The 21,831-nt window shown below is 44.7% G+C and overlaps 1 long non-coding RNA gene across 1 annotated transcript; it reads right to left on the bottom strand.

Moving 5' to 3' along the window:
- Positions 1-19,810: 19,810 nt before the first annotated feature.
- On the bottom strand, positions 19,811-21,449 carry LOC308573391. The gene is made up of 3 exons (XR_014002071.1): positions 20,584-21,449; positions 20,017-20,526; positions 19,811-19,928 (listed from the first exon to the last, which is right to left on the bottom strand). It is a non-coding gene; the product is annotated as an uncharacterized lncRNA (long non-coding RNA).
- Positions 21,450-21,831: the final 382 nt, after the last annotated feature.

The raw sequence follows: 21,831 nt of genomic DNA, 5'->3' as shown, positions 1-21,831 counted from the left end.
TCAGGATAAGAACAGAAATTGTGCAGCGGCGGCGCAGTGGCAGCAGAAAGCCCCATTAGCAAAAGTGGTGCTTTAGGTTAAGAGCATTTTCAGGTTAAGAACGGATCTCCAGAACGAATTAAGTTCTTAACCCGAGGTACCACTGTAGTAGAAACTGTAAATAAGAAATAAATATGAATTTTTTATAGAGGCAAGTGTCCCAGTAAAATCTGGACATCCTGGGGTTTGTTTATTTGTTTGCATGAGAGCACGGTGGCCATTTGGGGCACTGCGATCTTGCGCAATTTTGCACCACAATCTCGAAATTCTGGAAAAAACCCACGTCTTTTGGGTTCTGGTAAGCTGCGCATCCCAGTTTGGGGACTCAATATTGTGGGGGGGGGGGTATGTATAAGGACTGAGATGAAATTGCTCGCTGTTCTTCACCAGGGTAGACAATATGGAGCTAGATAGACTAATGTTTTGATTCAGCATAAGGCAACTTTCTAGGTTCTAGTGAGCACTTGTTGCGATTTTCATTCCTTTGGGTGGTTCTTGTTTTGATCATTGCCTCAAGATATCTTCACCTATTTGAGAAGCACTGTTTCACTCCAAAGTGACTTCATTTGCTCTTGGTTGCATTAAAATATTGTTATGATTATGAACCCTGATGACTGGGATTGCCCAGGTGGCTATTCTTAGGAATGATAAGACACAATATTTCTAAGGAGGAAAACAGTGGACCTGAAGCAGCAGCAGATTAAGGAAATAGTGCCAGTAAATAGAATAGAAAAAGTTCATTTCCCATTCTAGATTTTACCCCGTGAAACATTTCTGCCCCTGAGAGTACTAATTTTGTACTTTCAAAAAATAAAAAAATAAATTTTTTTTAGCACAGTTCTTCACAACACCCTGACCTGCCTAACCTTAACCCTATCCAATAATGGAACAATAACACATTTGCACAGCTGACATTGGAACCACAAAACCTCCAACAGTAAGAAAAGTCAGTTTAATCAGAAGTTTCAGCAATGTGCTTGTTTTCAAGGTTCTTTGAGTTAAACCACAAAAATTGTATTTTATTGCAAAACAACAAGCATTTTAGAGTAGGTGGCTAGGACAGTTTGCTTTCTTCAAAACATAAATAGCAGGTTGAACATGTCTAGCAATATCTCTGTTTTTAACAGCTGGATGCTATAGTCACTCTCGCCGCAAACCTGTTAGTGATGATTTTACAAGTCTTGCAATTACTGATGTGGCCTTTGGAGAACTTAAATCTTTAATAGCACAATTTTAGTAACAGCATGAGTTTCATTAGAAGAGGAAACGGAAAGAGACAACACCTTTGGTTCAGGCAAGTTGGAGACACTGTGCTAATGAAGAAATTAAAACATCAAAAGAAATCACAGGAAATAAGATTTTTTTAAAAGAATGTTCAGAACAAATCTTAAAGTATACATATCTGTGAGTTGTTATGTGCAGATATAATCTCACACACAAATATATACATACACATAGATACTTGGAATCTTTTCAGATCAGAAAAGTTCCAAAGAGCTCATACCCTCCAACATTTCTCCAATAAAAATAAGGACATCCCATTCCATAATGATAGTAGTAATAATAATTAATTTGTACCCCACCCATCTGACTCCAGAGGGTCCCAGCCTCTCTCTCTCTCTCTCTCTCTCTCTCTCTCTCTCTCTCTCTCTCTCTGTGTGTGTGTGTGTGTGTACACACAAATGTGTGTGGGGGGGGTGTCCATACCCTCCAATATTTCTCTGTTGAAAATAGGGACATCCTATTCCATCATCAATGGGATGCGGGTGACGCTGTGGTCTAAACCAATGAGCCTAGGGCTTGCCAATCGGAAGGTTGGTGGTTCGAATCCCCTTGACGGGGTGAGCTCCCATTGCTCTGACCCAGCTCCTGCCAACCTACCAGTTCGAAAGCACGTCAAAGTGCAAGTAGATCAATAGGTACCACTCTGGCGGGAAGGTAAACAGCATTTCCATGCTCTGGTTTCGCCAGAAGTGGCTTAGTCATGCCGACCACATGACCCGGAAAAACTGTCTGTGGACAAACGCTGGCTCCCTCGGCCTGTAGAGCGAGATGAGCGCCTCAACTCCAGAGTTGTCTGCGACTGGACTTAATTGTCAGGGGTCCTTTACCTTTACCTTTATTCCATCATCATAATAACAATAACTTTATTATTCATACTCCATCCATCTTACTGGGTTGCTCCAGCCATTCTGGGCCGCTTCCAATGTATATAAAAACATAATAAAACATTAAACGTTAAAAAAACTTCCCTATACAGGATTGCCTTCAAACGGCTCAGGGGTCAGATAACTCCACACCCTCCAATGTTTCTCCAATGAAAACAGGGACATCCTAAGGAAAAGTGGGACATCCTGGGATCAAATCAGAAACCACAATGGTTTCTCTAAATCAGGGATGTCCCTGGAAGATAGGGACACTTGGAGGGTCTGAGAGCTACTGGCATGTTTTAAAAGGAAATGGTTTGGGGTGCATTGTGCTGAATGTTTTGATGGAGAAACAGGGATGGAAATAAATCAAGCAGTGGGGGAAAGGTTAAGCCTGTGATCCTCCAGTCCTTGGGAGGGTGTCCCAAGGCCTTAGTATTTAACACATCTCTTCCCCTTAAGGCAGAGAGAAACTGACGCTTGAAGATGAAGACTCCACCTTGTCACCACGGACACAATGGTGGAACCTCTAGCCTTGCTCATGTCATTGCTTGGAGCTCCAACATTGCTAAAGGCTGCAAAGGGGCGAGGGATGAGAGAGAAATCATTAAAGTGGGGGAGTGGGAAAGGGAAATAATGAGAGAGGGGCAGTAGCGTACCGTGGGTTGCTGGTGCTTGGGACAGGCACACGTGAGTGCATTGGGAGAGGCGGGGCATGCCCGGTGCGTAGTGTGTGCATGGAGCCTGCCATACTAGCCCAGGCCTTGCTGCCAAGTTGGGGAGCAGGCTGAGTGAGAAGTGCAGTGCGGCCTCCCCACACCCTGCTTGTGCCACTGCACAAACCTTCTCGCCTGAGCCTGACAGCTCCAGGACCAAGCGGCCTTGTGAGGTGCCCCCAAGGCTGGGGCAGCTGTCACAAGGAGGGGTTCCTGGCAGCCAGGACGGCTCTGTTGTGTCCCATAGAAGTCACCAGTTTTCTAAAGAGAAATGGCAATGTTGTTCTTGATGAATTAATGCATTATATCCCAACCAAAGGGTGATAACAACCAAGTTGTGCGCTCCCCCCACCCTGCTTTCTTCTTATCCTACGAAAAGACCTATTAACAATTTGCCGCAATGGCTTTGAATAAAGCAGTGCTTAGTAAAATGGTAGGATTACAGGTAATCTGCGATGTTTTCTTACAGTCATCTGTGGAAGGTTTGAGTGCCCATAATTCTGCTATTTACCCTTGCCATTCTAACTGTATAATCTTTCCGAAACCTGAAGGCGTTTTGGAAAACAAGATGTAAACGGAAGGCAGAGGCAGATGATGAATGGTTTTGTGAAGTCTTAATAAATTTAGCGCCAGCAGTTTTAGAACTCCGCGAGCAAATGCAGCTTATCTCCATACCATAACAAGGGAGAATCTATGCTTTTGCACGCACAGGGGCTTCACTCGACTGGGGGCCTGATCATTTCAAGCCAGGCTGGGGTAACATGATCTGAAAGCACCCCGGGGTTTGATTAAGCCAAATTTGAGGGATTGCTGTTGTGGCTTTGCTCGTTTTGTTCTTTTAAGGCAATGTTTTGCTTCTTGGGGGAAATAACAATGTGGCTTTGCTCACAAAAGCAAATCATCATACCAAACCACCATTCTTGAGTTCAGATAAACCAAAGCATCCTTCCACAACCTTTTAGAAGGTGATTGTCTCTACCTCTAATAAACCAGTATGGCCAATAGCCAAGGATGTTGGGAGTTGTAGCCCAACAGGTGGGACTGGATTCACCATTAAGCAAAATGAGCACATTCTTAGGGCATCAAGGGAAGGGAGGCACCATAGAATTTTTCGAGATTTACCATGGATCATGTGATACAGCTGAACCAGGTTCCACAAAAAGTAATAAAGCAAGATTCAGTCATGCTGAACTTTGTAAAATAATTGTAGAAAACAGTATTGAGTGTGCCTTTCCAAATGTGGATATTTACTTTCGTATATTTTTAACATTAATGATCACAGATTGCTCAGCTGAGCATTCGTTTTCTCATTTGAAGTGTAATAAAAATCCCAACAGAACAACTATGCAACAAGGCGAGCTGGATGCCTGAACTCTACTAAGTATAGAAGCAGATGTGTTACATGATATTGGTTTTGAGGATCAGATCAAAGACTTTGTAATTAGAAAAAGTAGGAGATTTTCCCCCCCCCCCAATATAAGTAAAGTGGAACTATACAAAAAGAAACATTATTTTTCCATCTTACTGTCAGTTTCGTTTCATTTCGAAAAATAAAATTTTATTTTACAGCTTATCATAGTTTATATTTTGAATTATATATATATGGGGGCAACAAATCTTTTAAGTGCTTAGGGCCTCTTAAGGACTTAATCTGGCCCTGGCACTAGGTTGGGGAAGGCAGCCATCAGAGCATGGCACATATCTTATGTGCTGGTACAACAAGGGCAGGGAAGCATGCAAACTGTGAAGGAGTCCATGTGCTCTAGGGCAATGTTTTTCAAACAGTGGGTTTGGACCCACCTGTGGGTCTTGGGCCTCTTCCAAGTGGGTCTCAGTGCTGCATCCTGCCTAGTTCCTCCTCAATTCCCTGCTCCATCTCTTAGGCTTCCTGGAGCCTTTTAATTCAGCCAATGCAGTACAGTGGAACCTCGGTTTTTGAGTGTCCCAGAAGCTGAATGATTTGGAACCCGAACGCACCTCGGAAATCAAACAGCTTCTGAGGTGTGTTTCTCCATTTTTTTAATGGATTTTGCCAACCACCCATTGATCCTCGGTTTTTGAAAGTTTCAGAAGTCGTACGGTGTTCCGGAATGGATTACGTTCGAAAACCGAGGTTCCACTGTACTAGCAAAGCGTGTTCTCCCTGAAATGAGAGCATGTGTTGCGGTGGGGTCTGCCAGGCCAACCCTCTGTTGCCAGGCAGGTAAAATGGTGATGGCCTGGGGCAACGATTGGATGGCCAGGTTGCTGGGGCAAATTGCATGTTGCAATTTGGGTGGGTGGGACCAAAGGCTTTAAATATGGGGGCACACTGCTTTTGCTTTCTCTTTCGCTGAGTGCATCGGATCACCCGCCCGCCCGCTCGCCCTGAGTTCCGGTTGACCTTGCTATGCCTGTCATGGGGTCGTCTGCCATTGGGGCAGGGGCCTAGTAGCAATTTTGTCCATTTGGCTGATTGGCTGGTGCCATTTGGTTTTTGCCTACTACTTAGCAATTCGTCACAACTTGTAAGGTTGCAGTTAGGCATTGGTTATAAAAATTGGTGGTGAAGGCCCTCCAATGGTGCTGGAAGGGAATTCCATTAAAGGAATCCTGGGGCTTGCCACGATTTCGTCCAATCCCTGAAATGGGACCAGGGCCGGCAAGCCTTGGGGAGCAGGTTGGGTGAGTGGTGAGGGACTGTCACTCAGCTCAACTGATCCCCAATATTGTTTTCCCTTCACTGGCTTCCAAGGAAGTTTGGAAAGTCAGTTCTGTCCCAGGCGGGGGGACAGATAGTCATAACCAATGCCTAAGCAACCACTCACAGATTATGTATTCTAATAAAGTTGTGGCCAAAATTATGCCAAAAACCTTAAACAAACATTATGTGTGATTTGTGAATTATTTTGAGGGGTGGCTTGGGGACCTCCACACGCAAATCATTGCATGCTAGCTAAGGCCCTACCTGCACTATACATTTAAAGTACTTTAAACAACTGTGGATTCTCCCAAAGAATCCTGGGAACTGTAGTTTGTTAAGGGTACTGAAAGTTGTTAGGAGACCCCTCACAGAACTACAATGCTCGGAGTGGTTTCACATCCAATCCCTCTCCATACCCTCCAATGTTTCTCCGATGAAAATATGGATGTCCCCTGCTGCTGCTGCTGCTGCTGCTGCTGCTGCTGCTGTTCTTATACCTCGCCCAACTGACTGGGTTGCCCCAGCCATTCTGGACAGCTTCCAACATATATAAAAGCAAAATAAAACATTAAACATTCAAAAACTTCCCTATGCAGGGGCTGTTTCCAGATGTCTTCGAAAGGTTGTAAAGTTACTTATCTCTTATAGGGTCGCATAACTCCAAACCCTCCAACATTTATCCAATGAAAATTGGGACGTCCAAAGGAAAAGTGTGACATTCTAGGATCAAAAACCAAGGCGGTGTCTGTAAATCTGGGACTGTGCCTGAAAATAAGGACCATTGGAGGGTCTGCTCTTCCCAGGGAACTCTGAGAATTGTAGCTCTGTGAGGGGAATTCATGCTATATATTTAAAGTACTATGCTAGGACTTTGAACAGTCAGGGCTTCCCCCCAAAGAATTCTGGGTGTTGTGTTTGTTATGAGCACTGAGAGGTTTTTTTTTGTTTTTTGTTTAAAGGTAAAGGACCCCTGACAGTTAAGTCCAGTTGCGAATGACTCTGGGATTGCGGCGCTCATCTCGTTTTACTGGCCGAGGGAGCCTACATTTGTCCACAGACAGTTTTTTGGGTCATGTGGCCAGCATGACTGAGCCCCTTCTTTCAAAACCAGATCAGTGCACAGAAACACTGTTTACCTTCCTGCCAGAGCGGTACCTACCTATTTATCTACTTGCACTTAGACGTGTTTTTGGACTTTTAGGTTGGCAGCAGCTGGGACAGAGCAACGGGAGCTCACCCCGTCGCGGGGATTCGAACCACCAACCTTCCGATCGGCAAGCCCAAGAGGCTCAGTAATTTAGACCACAGCGCCACCTGCGTCCCGCCTGAGAGTTGTTAGGAGGCCCCAAATCCCCTCACGGAGCTGCTGTTCCTAGAGTTCCCTGGCAAGAAGGAGCAATTGTTACACCACGCTTGAGAAATATGGCTCAGTGGTATCATCCTTCCTGCCCTTCTATAATCTCCACCTGGCAGGTATGTAGCTAATTAGTACATTGGTGATGCCTATTAACAGAGATTGGACCAACATGACCAATGCTTGACAGGTTGACATTGGTCTGTACTTGAGTTTATACTCAACACAGAGAAAGGTAAGCCAATCCAGAATTCAAGATATTAGGCACCATTTACTTTCAAGCTTTCCATGGACTAACATAAATCTAAGGGAGAGTTTTGGTTTTTCTACCCGGCAACTAAGATACTGTGACAAAAAAATTGCACTGTTTCTATCTTCGATTCCGCCCTTTACCAAATGTGAGCATGTATATTTAATGAGTTGATGAAATCCTCTATCTATGGCTCATAAATGAATATTACAGGCATAATTTTACTTATATTGTGCAATGTTAAAAGTCTATTTGTAAAAGCAATTTGTACCTTAAATGATCTACACTAGGTGAAAATATCAGCTATCTCTCAAAATGCAGAGAAAATTGTCGTGTAATGTTTGCCATGATATATCACATTATGCCCCATTTGGGGGCCATGACTGTAATTTGAACTTTTACTTCATCTGTTATCCGAATAATAGGAACTGAAAGAGATGAAACTGTGATGGAAAGCCTGTCGAGACTAAGGAATAACCATGTTTATAGGAGAAAAAACAACCCCACTATTCAAACACTTGAACTGATTGGCTATTTAAAAATATTGAAACGGTGTTTGTGACTAGTGCTATCTCCTATCAAAGCTCTTACAGGCTACATAAGGAACTTTCTTGTGCCATATATCCTTGGCCAGCAACTGCACTCCTCAGAATGGGGATTGCTGAGAGTACTGCATGCCCCAGAGGTGTGCTAAATTTCTAGTAGAAACTGGGCTTTTAGTGTTGCAGATCCAACCCTCTGGAATCAGTTACCAGCTGAAATTAGACAGGTACCCAGTGTCATGATGTTAAGATGACTACTGAATGTTTTGGTGTAAGAAGCTTTTTCCAGAGCTGTGACCCAGTCGCTTGTGAAATATTAACTGTCATAACTGAGTTGGTTGGTCCATGAGGTCACGAAGAGTTGGACACAACTAAATGACTAAACAACAACAAATAGCTCAATTGGTAGAACCTAAGACTCTTAAGCTCAGGCTTGTGAGTTTGAGTCTCACATTGGGCAAAAGATTCCTGCATTTCCAGGGATTGGATTTGATGACCCTTGTGGTCTCTTCCAGCTTGACAATTCTATGATCTGTAGGATAGCTGAAGGGTTGCCATCTCCCACAAAGATAAGTCCACCTACAGAGAATCCTGGGACGTGGGTAGCGCTGTGGTGTAAACCACTGATTGGAAGGTCAATGGTTCAAATCCCCATGACGGGGTGAGCTCCCGCTGCTCGGTCCCAGCTCCTGCCCACCTAGCAGTTCAAAAGCACGTCAAAGTGCAAGTAGATAAATAGGTACCGCTCCGGCGGGAAGGTGAACTCCATTTCCGTGTGCTGCTCTGGTTTCACCAGAAGCAGCTTAGTCATGCTAGTCACATGACCCGGAAAAACTGTCTGCGGACAAACGTCAGCTCCCTTGGCCAGTAAAGCGAGATGAGCGCTGCAACCCCAGAGTCATTTGCGACTGGACTTAACTGCCAGGTGTCCTTTACCTTTTTATTTTTTTTGCGGGGATTCCAGAGGGTCAGAGAGAGAGAGAGCCTTGGCCATGTTTGACGCACACAACCTGACTTGAGGTTGCGTGCCAAGGCCCCCAAGCCACCCCCAGGAGAATAAAGGCACAAGGACAGAGAATTTTAGGTTAAATGTTAATGGGCAAAATTTAGGCCACAACTTTACTGGTTACAGAATGTGAGCGGAATTGGCTTAGGCATTGGCACCAACAGACTATATCTGACTCCTGCCCACCTTGCAGGGAGTAAGGTAAGGGTAAGGGTAAACCTCCAGTAGGGGGAGCCCCACTGATGTGGATTGAGCAATCCCTGGGTTCCCAATGGGGTTGTGGCATGGCCCTAGCCCCTCCCCGGGCTTCGGACAAGATCCACACCCCTGAATTCCTTTAACGGAATATCCTTATGCATGGAGGGGCAGGTGATGGGCGCACCTCCCCCTCCCCACATCGCTATTCCAATGCCTAACTGCCAAACCTTAAAAAGTTGTCACGATTGCTACGAGGTAGGTGAAAACCAAGTGGCTGGTGCCAATTTGCCAAGTGGAAAAAGTCCTACCAGGACCCTCAACGGCAATCACCCAAAGTCCATAGCAAGGCCAATGACGCAACTGGAAGAGAAAGAAAAGGTGGGAGGGCGGGAGATCTGCGGCGCGAGGCTGAAAGAGGAAGCCTCAGAGTCACGCTGAGGCTTAAATCATCCCCGGCCACACCCCCAAGCAAGGTGATTGGCCACCTGGCATCCTGACATGGCCAGGGTCTCCCCCAGCATGAGGCGGGACAGCGTGAGGGGAGTGGCTAGGGGGCTGGACCGCAACCCGGCCCCACCAGGAAGTGGACCCGATTTCCCCACCTGACTTGAGGTTCCTCACCACTAGACTCTGGTTCCAGGTTGCCACATTTCTCATTTACGGCTCACCTTTGGAACAAATGAACCTACGAGGGTAGCTGTGGAGGATGTGCATGCAGTCTCTCTGCAATATGTTATACAGCCATGTGCGGAATGATGTGCTGATGTTGTGCATAGCACTGTATGGGTGACATTGTCCATCACAGTACCCATTTGTGCTTGGCTCAGTTGGATTATGGGTAATTTGCTTTTTCTGCATAATCAGTTTATCTAATATGGAAGATTCTCAGATTTCCTTTTCTTACCCATCTAGTCTTTCTTGCTTTTTAAAAAAAACGTAACCAGCAGACATTATAATTCCACTCCCCCCTCCATACACGCACATTAAAATTGCTCCTGAATTAGTAGGTGAAAAGTAATTTTCTGTGTGTGTGAGAGAGAGAGAGAGAGAGAGAGAAGCTGTGAGTCTCTGGGGAAATCAAAGAACTCATTGACACATATTACTGTTTGGTGTGTAGAGGCTTGAGGAGAAATGAATACACAGAGAGCGTGGGAAGAAGTGAAATGATGGACTTTCAGGTCTGAAAGCAGTAAGTGCATTTATGAAGATGACCTGTTGCATCTTAATAATGATAACAATGAGGGGAGCCCATATTCATGCCCCCCCACAAGAATCCAAATGAACATGTTGATTGGCTCATGTGCCCCCGGCTCCATGGATTACAAAATGAATAGCAAATTAATGCAGATGAGAAATCAGGAATACATATGATTTTTAAAGTTCTGGCAAAACAATCAAACAAACCAAAAAACAAAGAAGCAGATAGTGAAGTGAGGCCTTCGTAAAGAGGAAGAAGGATCAGGGTACACGAGGAAGAAATAGCAAAACTGGAAACAAAATTGCACATGCATCAGATAAAAAGTCAGTATTTGTAAATAAATGGAAACCATACAAACTATTTTGTAAGAAAAAAATCTCTATTTTATTTTTATTTTTTTAAAAATGTGATTCAGAATCTTTAAGCTGAAAAGCTTGGAGATCTTCCCCTATATCAATCGTGGGGGACATCAGACCCCAGAGCCAAATGAGGGGCCCTAGACCTCTCTCTTTGCCCTTGGAATTCTCTCCAGGCCAGCTGTCCAGTCTGGCCTGTTCTTTAAATGCTTTAACCCCAATTAAATGCTGAGGTTCGTGCCTATATCCCCTCATTGGGTGCACATCTGCCCAACAGAAAATTCAGAGCTTCTAAAGGTAAATAACCTGGGCCGCATCTGCACTATATATTTGAAGCAGCATCATAGCGCTTTGAACTGCCATTCCTTTCCATGAAGAATCCTGGGACCTGCAGTTTGTTAAGAGTGCAGAGGACGAGATGGTTGGACAGTGTTCTTGAAGCTACCAGCATGAATTTGATGAAACTTCGGGAGGCAGTAGAAGACAGGAGTGCCAGGCGTGCTCTGGTCCGTGGGGTCACGAAGAGTCGGTCACGACTAAACAACTAAACAACAACACTCACTGGTAGCTGGTGCCCAACGAGATTGGTGGGGCAGGAAGAAGGGAGGCCAACAGTAGGTGGCGCCAGAGCCAATGACTGGCAGAGACAAAACTGGCTATAGCTTTGGGGCCCATCCTCCTATACCCTCCCTGTTGAATCTCTACAAGGGCAACACTGAGACTAAGAAGAAGGAAGTTGGCAGGCATTGCCACGCCCAGACTGACTGTATATAGGAGAACAAGCAGCTGGGAGCAGAGGGAGGACTGGAGGCAAGCTATGGTTGTTGGACAGTGCCCCAGTGGACCAGCTTCCACTGAATGTGATACAACATAATCAGACGCTGCCTTTTGTAGAAATCTTGAATAGAAGAGAGTGAGGGGAATAGCCGATATAAAATTCTAATGGATGCCAGATTTACATTTCACAATGTTTATAAGGAATGCTTCTCCAGTTTGGGTACAGCACTGCTTCTGAAAGGGGAAAAACACACATACCAAGTGTAGAAACAAGGAAACATTTATTAACTGTCAGGTATTTGTGTGTTTCAATGATTTATTTTTGTTTGGAACCCCAAGTCCTTAAAAAAAAAAATCAAAGTGTTTTGTGAATATATTTTAAAAGAATGATTTGATTGGTACAATTTCCATACTCGTTAACTCCCACACTGTCCCTTTCTTGTGCTTCTTGGAGAAGCAGATTTAAACAGCAAAATGACGGCTGCATTTTCCCCCTAAAAAGAAAAAGGAAAACCAGGGTGCTCCAGTGAATTGTAAGCTATTATCAAAAGCCAGCATTAATAAGCTAGATTTAAAAAAACACACGTAGGTGTCTTTTTTGAAGAGGCAGAAAAGTTCCTTTTATTTGCAATAAAAAAGGGGGGACTTTCGTTAATCTCCTTCCTTGAACGTTTGGGTTTTCAAATGTCTGTTTGGAGGAGGCAGTGGTCTTTATGTTCCTTAAATATTTTCAAAGAGGTGTAAATTTCGAGTGCCAAGCTTGGAATTATTTCACAATCGTGTTGACTGCATGCAGGAATTACAGAAGCACAAATTAAAAAAACATGTATCGGTTGATAGATACGCTATGCTGAGTTATGAAATTGTCAAGGAGGTGACCAGATGGGGAAATGAAAATGTGACGACGTTATACAACAGAGGCCATGACTTTGCGTGGGACAACCTGTTGTCTAGAGTCCATGCTTTGAATGCAGAAGGTTCCAGGTTTGGTCCCTGGACTCTTCAGTTCAGAGGATCAGTTGAAAGGTAATTGCAAATACCTTGGATAGCGGATCCATGCAGATCCTTTGCCTGAGGGCATTGTGAGCTCCTGGCAGTCAGAGTATACAAAACTTAACTAGATGGACAGATAGTCCACATATTCTGCAATGTGTGAATGAATTGCTTTCTCCCTTCAGCAAGTCATTATAGCCCCAATATCTGCTTTCATTTTAGGGGTGTTTTGACACTATAGTGCCAAGAGTAGCTGAACAATGATTTAGCCTTTCCAGTGGTTCCTTGGAAGAGGCGTTCTGTGTTGCTACGTTTCACTAACAGAATTCCCAGCACTCTCAACAAACCACAGTTTCCAGGATCCTTTGGGGGAAGCCATAACATTTAAAGTGAGGCATACAGCTGATACAAGTTTGTCATATGCAGAACTGCCTCTGGAAATTAACCATGGACTGACCCCTTATTGGGGCACAATGGGGCTATTAGTAGGCAGGAAGGGCTGAGAGGCATATAAATGTATCATAGTGGTGATCTGTGGATCTGTTTTATTGATCTGAAAGGACTCTGGCTGACCCATATTGAAAGTAAACATGGCGGGGGGCATTTATGGTAGCTGAGCTTAACTGTGCAAACCAAGACAATGGTGGCTCAATGCCACCTAGCAGTTTTATCAAAAAATCCTTCCCTTGAATTATTAGTCCTTAAAGTGTATGGCCTAGCTGTGTTCTAGAACATAGGAAGCTGTCTTATACAGAGTCAGACCATAGATCCATCTGGTTCAATATTGGTTACAGCAGCCAACATGCTGCTCTCTAGCCTCCCACTGTTCTTGGACTCCAGCCCCTAGGACCCCAGGCAACATGGCCAATGACTGGGGGTGATGGAAATTGGTCCAACAATATTTGGCCTTCAACAACTGGCTTTCCAGGGTTTCAAACCAGGATCTTTCCTAACAGTCCAAGGACTGGGAATGTAGGAACATAGTCTTGAACACCACCCCAATCTCTGATCAGTGCAAGATCCCAGGGGTTTAAGGTGCTTACCCCGGGTTCAGTTTCCTTGGAATTATGGGCAGCAGAGACTGTGGTGCCTTTAGGATATATGGTTTATTTACTCATATATACGACCTGAGCCTGCGTGGAAAGGCTCTACGAGCATTAATGCCCCAGAAGGTCTTGCTTCTCCCATAGTCACAGCCTTGGATTCCAGTAGATATCAAGCATGGCTGTCTGCTTCTATCCCAGCTCGCAAATACACTTCTGGCTATTGTCCTTCTCACTAATAGCCAGATGAGAGAGAGGACCCCACCCATTTGCCCTCTGGCACAAAGCAGCTTCCTTTCTTATACTTAGGGGCCATTATGGCCCTTGCCTGGCTTATTCAACAATGGGATCCTCTGTTAGATATTAAGCTTTGCTGGGTCCAGAAACGAGAAGGGACTCAGGCATCATATAGGCTAACCACCGCCCTGCCCCGCAGCTAGGGCTGGGCAGTGTATTGCTACATCAACCAAAATCAATTTGAAGTCTTCATTGTGATAACAGTTTCATAATATTTGACATGGCAATATATCACAAATCATAATGTGTGTGCTATGTTAAAAAAAAAAGTGATATGGGGGGGAACCATGAAGTTGGTCATCACTTTTCTTATGACTCTTGTTGCCTCCGTTGCTCTGTACTATAAAATAACAGTTGCAACAATATGTTAAAGGTAAGTATAAGGTGTCAGTTTTAGACCCCCTAAGTCAGCAGTTCTCAGCCTGTGAGTCCCCAGATGTTGTTGGACTACAACTCCCATCATCCCTGAGCTCTGGCCTTGCTAGCTAGGGGTGATGGGAGTTGTAGTTCAACAACATCTGGGTACCCACAGGTTGAGAAAGGCTGCCCTAAGTAGTAGCAGTTGCCAGGACATTAACCCGTTCTCCTCTACATAGTTGCAACCTTATTTCAGGCATTGTAATACAGTGGTGCCCCACAAGACGAATGCCTCGCAAGACGGAAAACTCGCTAGACGAAAGAGTTTTCCGTTTTGGAGGTGCTTCGCAAAACAAATTTCCTATGGGCTTGCTTCGCAAGACGACAATGTCTTGTGAGTTCCTGCTGGTTTTTTCCCCTCCCCCCCTTTTTCTAAGCCGCTAAGCCGCTTATCAGCTGATCCGATCAGCAGATAAGCCGCTAAAAGCCGCTAATCCGCTAATCCTTCAATGGGCTTGCTTCGCAAGACGAAAAAACCGCTAGACGAAGAGAATCACAGAACGGATTCTTTTCGTCTTGTGAGGCACCACTGTATATTGGTATTACTGATGATATATCATGATATTGAAAACCACAATGTTGAAGCCCTACCCCCACTGGCCCATCTAGCCCAGAACTGTCTACGCTGACAGGCAATGGCTCCCCAGGGTTTCTCACGCGAGTCTCTGGAGACGCTGAGAATTGAATGCATGACTTTCTTCATGCAAGGAAGATGCTCTGTGCCCTGGGACTTTCTGCACACCAAGTAGGTTAGCACTATCACTGAGCGATAGCCCTTTTGCCAACTCAGTGATTGCTCATGTTTTGGGAAGAACAAGACTCTGGACATGCTCAGTAATACTTTTTTTGTTATTAATTCTCTTACTCAAGGGCTGAACCTCACAGATAAAAACAAAACAAAACAATTTCTTGGAGAGATGGGGAGGCTAAGCTTGATAAGATGTCTTCCAAATACACATCACTCAGTAGTGATTACTGTTATCTCTTAGCGTTCTAAGAAAAGTTTTATGAAGTGTTTGGCTACTCCAGCATTCCATCAACATATCAGGTAACTATTTATCCTCCCCCTTTTGCAATATGTCCACTGGAAATTTCATGAAAGATGGGTGACATATCACGAAAAGCACGCAACATCTGTTGTTGTTTTGTGGCATAATAATTGGCTCCATTATCACCTCTTCACAGTCATCTTGGCAATTCCTTTGTTGTGAAAAAGTATCTTTGCAACTGCAGAAGATGGTAAGGCATCAGAATGAATTCCTGACAGCGCACGAACTCCAGCGGCACGAACCCTGTCTAAGCGGTGGCATCATCATTAAAAGTTAATCATAGTATCGTTAACACTGTTTTCTCTTCGAGCACTCAGAGGATGCTGGGCGATGCGTGCAATTCATTTGGCTTTCACTGGCTTTGTGACTTTGGCAAAAGTTTGTGGGGTGACTGCGGGTCCTGAAAGACCTACATTGGCTCCCAGTACATTTCTGAGCACAATTCAAAGTGTTGGTGCTGACCTTGAAAGCCCTCAATGGCCTCGGCCCAGTATACCTGAAGGAGTGTCTCTGCCCCCATCGTTCAGCCCGGACACTGAGGTCCAGCTCCGAGGGTCTTCTGGAGGTTGCCTCCCTGTGAGAAGTGAGGTTACAGGGAACCAGGCAGAGGGCCTTCTTGGTGGTGGCACACGCCCTGTGGAACGCCCTCCCATCAGATGTTAAGGAAATAAACAACTATCTGACTTTTAGAAGACATCTGAAGGCAGCCCTGCTTAGGGAAGTTTTTAATGTTTGATGTTTTATTGTGTTTTTAATATTCTGTTGGGAGCTGCCGAGAGTGGCTGGGGAAACCCAGCCAGATGGGCTGGGTATAAAATTATTATTATTATTATTATTATTATTATTATTATTATTATTATTATTATTGATATTATTATTGTTGTTGAATTATTATCAATGTCTACTGAGCACTGAGTTTCTTGTTAGTGGAGAAATGGCACAGAAACAGTGAACAGTTAGGCACCAATAAATTTGTCGAAGTTGATTAGAAATATCAGTCCTACAAGAAATATGCAAAATAACAAAACAGGTATTAGAAGCCCTACTAGCCCTACTGAATATTTTCCAACACACACTCACACTACAAAGAGCTTCTAACCCACTTACTCTCAGCAGTTAGGAGCATCATAGCTAAACACTGGAAGGACCTGTTAGGAGTGAGCATGGACTACAGGTACCAAACTGTATTGGAAACAGCCTTACTAGTGAAGATAACCAAAAGGCTGAAACTGACACAGGGACAAATAACAGAGGATGCCTTCACCCCTGGCGTGGCTTTGGGATTCGAACCGCTGACCTTCCGATTGGCAAGCCCAAGAGGCTCAGTGGTCAAAGTCTCATATCGACTGTAAATGATTGGAAAAAGGACTTTATATAAAAGGCAAAAGATTTATACGATCTGAGGTGAAACCAGAGTATCAACTCAGAGGCCATGAAAGAAGGAAGGATAACAACAGGAAGATTTCAAGAAGGAACTGTTGGGAACTCAAAGCAGTAGAAACATAAGATGATTGGACCCCACTGAAATTGAAGCATGGGAAGCCCCAACAAAAATGGCAAAATATTTGGCCTATATGATATGTATTTGTATAATCTGGAATATTTAATGTGATCTGATTGGAATGTTCAAATGGAAAACTTAATAAAAAATATTTTTTTAAAAAAGGGAAAAGGACTTGATGATCTGATAACGGAGATGATGTAGCCCAAGAACATCTTTAAAGAAAGAAGAAGTTGTTCTTAATACCCTGCCCATCTGGCTTGGTGTCCCCAGCCATTCTGTGTGGTTGGTTAGCCTGAGAGGCTGTGAATCCCCACTCAGTGAGCTTCACGGCCAAGTGGGATTTTGAACCCTGGTCTCTGAGGTCCTTGTCTGACCCTTCAAACACCACACTATGCAGCGTTGCAACCTTATGCCTGCTTATTGTTTCAGCAGAAGAAAAAAGCCATATATTGCAGTAACAATGTGTTGAATTGGCTGCTCCCCGTGCATTCCCTTCCCTGCCTCACATTATACTAGTTTCTCATCCCTCCCCCAACTCGACATGCAAATAGTAGCTTCTTGGCAGCTCTTGGTCTGGAAACAGTGATGATACTATATAATTTGAATAGTTATACTGGCACTAGCTTCTTGCTGGGGGGAAAAAGGAAGCTGCACAATGGCCTATAAATAATTAAGAAAAAGTCACTTATTCACTTATTTTTAGCACCGAGAGATAAGCTTCCATTACAGTTTCAGGAACACCGAAGCACAAACTGATAGTTCAAGGTCAATTGCTGGGTTGCCAAGATGCTTGCCTGACACCAGGAGCTTTTGTCACACAGCCCAATATAACCCCGAGGCCAGCCAAGGTAAACTCGAATCGATAGGAGGTCCCTCTGCTTCTGCCAATGCAAAGTATGATTCCCCGTTTGCAAATAGATCCCAGCTAATGCAAGATCGCACGGTCAGACCGAGGGGTCTGAGCAGAGACAGCAGGGCACAAAACTCTCCCAGCCCTCTGGTGTTAGTTAGATTGTCAGACCAGGTCCTGGGAGACCAGGATTCTAAGTCCCACTTAGCCATGAAACTCACTCAGTGACTGTGCGCCAGCTACTGCCTCCCAGCCTAACCTACCTCACGAGGTAGTTGTGGGGTTATATGAGGCAGGGCACAATCATGTAACCCACTTTGAGTTCCTTGAGGAAGGAATGTTAGCATTCCTGATCTATGATTGCAGTCATGGGATTTTGGTCTATCACATGACGGTGTATGTTTTGACTCCACAGAGTGGGAAGTGACGGAGACAGGATGTTTGTGTTACTGTGTTCCGTGATGTGGGACTACTGTCTTTTGTTCCTTTTCTCTTTGCTGTCTGATGCTGTAGAGAGAGGGAGCCATGTTGCAGTGCTCCGTGTGTGTTTCCACGTAAATAAAGTAAGGTAAAGGTAAAGGGACCCCTGACCATTAGGTCCAGTCGTGGCCGACTCTGGGGTTGCAGCGCTCATCTTGCTTTACTGGCCGAGGGAGCCGGCGTACAGCTTCCGGGTCATGTGGCCAGCATGACTAAGCTGCTTCTGGTGAACCAGAGCAGTGCACAGAAACGCCGTTTACCTTCCCGCCAGAGCAGTACCTATTTGTCTACTTGCACTTTGAGGTGCTTTCGAACTGCTAGGTTGGCAGGAGCAGGGACCGAGCAACGGGAGCTCACGCCATCGGGGGGAATCAAACTGCCGACCTTCTGATCAGCAAGCCCTAGGCTCTGTGGTTTAACCCACAGTGCCACCCGCGTCCCTTATGCTAAAGACGGCCCTGCTCAGATGCACTCAGAAATGGTGCTGGGAGGCAGGTCGTGAAAAAAACATGGTGCCCTTCTGGTGGGGAGGTGGCAGGCCAAGGGAGGGAGGGAGGGAGGTGCCAACTTGCAAAAAATATTGGGGGCCGAATGGCCCTGCTAAATATTTTATGGTGGGTGAAGGGACTGGGGCCCACAAAGTTGGTACCTATACATGTATTTGGTTTCTAAAGCCACAACATGCACTGTAACTCTTCAATGATTTGACTTTTCCCTCCAAAGGGTAAAGTCTTCCATTGTCTCCTGAGACAGACAGATGTTGAAGCCCAGTGCCTGAAACGCCCCCCCTTTTTTTTTGCAAGAAGGTAATGTTCCTCCTATTTTGATTCAGAAGGAAGCATGTTGGAGCCATCCATTGCTCGAGAAAGGTTGGTTTACCACCAACGTGTCGCCTCCTTTCAAATGCTCCATTCCTTCCCAGCCCCATCTTCATTCCCAGAGCAATTAAGAAACAAAAGTTAACAAGCATCTTTCTTTTCCTCCTGCAAAGGTCAGCAATCCCTCTGGAGCAAATTAATCCCAATTAGCAATGATATTTTGCCTCGATACGTCACACCGCTTTTGATTTACCAGGTTTTCCGGATGCAGGCGGCAAATGTTAATGATTTTGTTTGCTGGGAATTTACACCCCGGCTCATTTCCCATTTGCCGATCAGTTGCACCTCGACGAGACTCGTCAGCTTCAACTAATGAACTCGGGCCCTCGCAGGAATAATGGCATGTTCCGCAGACCTCACTCTTCTTTCTCTCCCCCTCTCTCTCCTTCTTCCTGTGCCATCTGTAAAAAATATAGGTTCATCTCTGAGGAGAAAAAAAATTCTGGCAGGCAAAGGAGGAATGATTATGATCACATAAATGTCGCATGCAATTTGTATTTTTGCTTGTTTAATAGTGGTATTGCTAAATGAAGGTATCTGTGGAGAACAAAACTAATTATAACGAATTCAGCGTTTTTTCCGCGTGGTGGGGAAAGCCAGGAAGGGAAAGATACCTTGTTTTGCTCATTCCCTTAAATTATTTGGAGGACAATGATGCATTTTAACATAATGATTTATCTGCCACCTGGTACTGTTTAAATTAGAACCCGATGAAACAGGGTATTTTTTAAGCATTGGGCTGCACCAAATTGTTGCTCTTGGATATTTTTGTGGTGAAAGGTGTGCTTTTGTGGGGGGTAATAATAATAATAATAATAATAATAATAATAATAATAATAATAATAATAATATATTTATACTCCGCCCTTCTGGCTGGGTTTCCCCAGCCACTCTGGGTGGCTCCCAACAGAATATTAAACACATGATAAAACATCAGTCATTAAAAACTTCCCTAAACAGGGCTGCCTTCAGATGTCTTCTAAAAATCAGATAGTTGTTTATTTCCTTGACACCTGGTTGGAGGACCTGCCGCATGGGTGTGTTTTGGCAGGAGAGGTTGTTTCTTCCACATACCCAGTGTCATCTTCTTGTTGATTGTGCAGCTGCAAAGGCCCCTCCTGGATGAGTTGGTGCTCCGTGAGATCAAGGTTCTGCAGGGGCAGAAAAAGGCAGTATTTCACAGAGGGGAAGAGCAGGATAAGGCCAGGGATTGGAGGGAGGGTGAAGGGGAGGCCCTACCTGGAACTGCCTGGCCAGTGGGTGGCTGCTCTTGCGCAGAGATCTGGCGTCCAGCCGGTTTGGGGTGGCATCCAGCCGCCCATGATTCTCTGCCTGCCTCAACTCCTCCTGGATGTCCTCAAGGATCTCCTTGCACTCATCGCATGCCAGGCAGAGATACTGGTGCTCCCAAGTTGAATCTGAGCGAGGAAGGTGCAGAAAGAGGGGGTGACGAGGGAGTTCTTCTGATAGGCTGCCTCCAAAGTTGGTTTCATTTTATTACTTTGAATCCCAAAGCAACTCCCAGCACAAACTAGGAACAAGGCTGCATCTAAAAGCAAACAGTCTGAAAGCCAGATGAGCAGCAGCAGCCCAGAGGCAGAAGGCAAAGGGATCCTTGGTGTGCAACTAGATGTTACCACCTAACCTACACCATCTGGCTGGTTCTCCTGCACTCTTGCATTTGCCCAGGGAGTGAGCAGCAGGGAGAAGGGGACAGGCCTCTTGCCCCCCAGAATGGGGGGGGGGGAGCTCCCCAGGGACAGTGCCCAGCCAGCAGCTGAGAAGGCCCCTTCCGTGAGCTCAGACTCCTCTTGACACGCAGCATGCCTGGATGATGTGCCGGAACTGAGCATCCCTCTGCTGCTTCGTTCGAAGGAACTCCACGGCCCTGGACTGTTGCAGGCAGAATTTGGTGACGGACTGCTGGACCTCATCACTTGCACCCAAGCCAAACTGGGGGGAAGGAGAAAAAGAAGGAAAGAAGGTAGGGGACAGAAGAGAGGAAACACACTTGGTGAGCAACAGGAAATCAAGGGCCCAGGTCCACTGGAGACCCACAGGCAACCCCCTCCCAGTCGCTGGCAGCCTCTCTGCCCTGCTCTGGGATCATTACCCAGGAAAGCAGGTGGTTTGCAAAAGATCACCAAAACTGAGCCTTTGCACAGGTGGCAAAAGAGTTTGCAAAAAGGTGTCCCCTATTTTGGTTCAGTTTTACTCCAAAAGTGTGAAAATATATCAGGTACCAGTTCCCACTCACAAGGCTTTTCATGCACACAGCAAACGTTGGGGGAAATCCCCCAAAACCCAATCACAGAACTTCTGCCACACTACCTATGATGCGTCAAGAAAGCCTGTCAAACTGAGCCAAGAGTTTTGGAACACCCCTCCCCCCGTCGGATTGCCCATTTCTGCCAGAAGAAGTGGAATAGTCTGAAAGGAAATATATTAAAACTTCTTTCTATACTCCTAAATAAACAGGATAGAAATGGTTTGCTAAGTAGATATAGTGAATTATTCACAAAGCCATGTATAGTTTTATTATTTTGAAAGCTGCCAAAAAAAGGCATGTATAGAATGGATTTAAGAAATAATAAATAATCGTTCTATTGGTATTCCTCTATCAAATGTGTTGCAGTCATTGTGTGATGGATTACACATTCCCACTGAAATCTTGTAGCGGGTGTTTACTATGTTATTATCGTGTTCAATTGTTTTATTGGATGCCATCTTATATTTTATTATGGGATGAGCTTTTTTTTGTAAGCTGGGCTTTGAGATTTGCACTGAAATGGAAATGTGAGATATAAGTACTTTTATCTAACTGCTTAATTAATTCGTTTTGCCTGTGTGTAATTTCAGACAACTTCTCTTCCATTTCAGTAATGTCTAAGATTTCCCTTAGTCGTTAAAAGATACACATCATTGTTTCTGTCTGGAAATAGCCAAGCATTTTTTGTTAAAATCTATTATATTGTATTTGACAAAATGTATATACCACTTGATAGTAGTCAAATCTCTAAGCAGTTTACAACAAATATTAAGATTACAAATTAA

This window comes from Podarcis bocagei, assembly GCF_964188305.1.
Source record: "Podarcis bocagei genome assembly, chromosome: 14".
Classification (NCBI taxonomy): domain Eukaryota; kingdom Metazoa; phylum Chordata; class Lepidosauria; order Squamata; family Lacertidae; genus Podarcis; species Podarcis bocagei.
This window is presented reverse-complemented; position numbering and strand designations above follow the sequence as displayed.